This window comes from Octopus bimaculoides, chromosome 1 (assembly GCF_001194135.2).
Source record: "Octopus bimaculoides isolate UCB-OBI-ISO-001 chromosome 1, ASM119413v2, whole genome shotgun sequence".
In the NCBI taxonomy this organism is placed as follows: Eukaryota; Metazoa; Mollusca; class Cephalopoda; order Octopoda; family Octopodidae; genus Octopus; species Octopus bimaculoides.
This window is the reverse complement of record NC_068981.1, coordinates 96,721,275-96,723,057: the sequence shown is the minus strand read 5'-3', so window position 1 is coordinate 96,723,057 and position 1,783 is coordinate 96,721,275.

Sequence of the window (1,783 nt, the reverse complement as noted above, 5' to 3'; positions counted from 1 at the left end):
TATATATATATATATATATATATATATATATATATATATGTATATGTGAAATGTACACATCCATATAGACATAGCCAAAACTAGTAAATCTAATTTCTATTCAAGTGATATTAAGGGCCTTAAACAATGAACGATAACAGAATAAACAAATTACTGCGAATAGATTTACCAGTTAAGAGTGACTCCGAGGTTTCACTCATATATGCATTGTTAAAAATAGTGAATTGTTTTTTCTAGAGGACCCGTTAACATGCGTGGGTCACAAAAGCAGTTTTCCCCAGTGAGAGAATTTACTGAGGCCAACAACAAGCAAAATGTTATTCTAAGATAACATTTTTAATATTATCTATCTATCTATCTATCTATCTATCTATCTATCTATCTATCTATCTATCTATCTATCTATCTGTCTATCTATCTATCTATCTATCTATCTATCTATCTATCTATAACGAAATATGTAAAATGATACATACATATCTATCTACACGCGCACGCATACGCACGCACATGCAATCACACACACACACAAGTACGCACATACACACACACACACATACACAATCGCCTGTACGCGAACACAGACACATATATACACACATACAAACACGAACCAATATACATGTGTTAATATGCATGTATGTGTGTGTGTTAATGGTTGTGAGTGCGTAAATGTATATCTATCTCTCTCTGTATGTATAAATATATGTATATCTATCTATCTATATATGTGTATATCTCTCTCGCTATGTATATATATATATATATATATATATATATATATATATAATATAGATTTAATCAAAAGATTAAATGTGGTACTTAAAATGTTTGAGGCACCAGAATTTGGTAGGGTAAAAACCACATCTACATGTATATATATAGATGTATATCTGGGTACAGGACGTCACAAAAAAACGTGGACAAAACGAGAAACAGGCATACATTCTGACACAAATACATATATCATATATTAGAATATTATCTATTATAAAATATGTCGGGGAATTTATAATAAATTTGAAGGTACTGAATGCGTCAATGTTCTTCTTCAGTTACTTTAAAACGCAATATCAATTTTAACATGTATATGCTTGAATGTGTACATACATGCATACATACATACATACATACGTACGTATGTACGTACATACATACATACATACATACATACATATATATACACATACATACATAAATTTTGTTCTGATGAAGAATTGTGTAGTATTACTTTAAAGATATTATTATTATTATTATTATTATTATTATTATTATTATTATTATTATTATTATTGTTATCGTTGTTAGCATTATTATTAATCATGTGCATATGCATATATATATATGTGTATATACACACACACACACACACACATATATATATATATATTTACATACATACATACATGCATACATACACATATTGCATATATGTATGCATATAGATAGATAAAAATATGTCTACGTGGATGGATGCTAAGAACTCACATGCTATTTCATATGTAAAAATATAGAGAACTGTGTTTATTATAATCCTCAGATAATAATTTTATAGTTTGTAACAGACGATACTCGGAGGAACACTAGTTTGTTTTTACTGCTCTCCTGGTGACGCAGAAAACATATTCCAGGAAAATATTATTACACTGACGTAAAACAATTTTAATCCTTTTTTCTCAAATTTGTGATTTGCATTTGCTGACACCTCACGTTATGTATGTATGTATGGATCTCTCTCTCTCTCTCTCTCTCTCTCTCTCTCTCTCTCTCTCTCTCTCTCTCT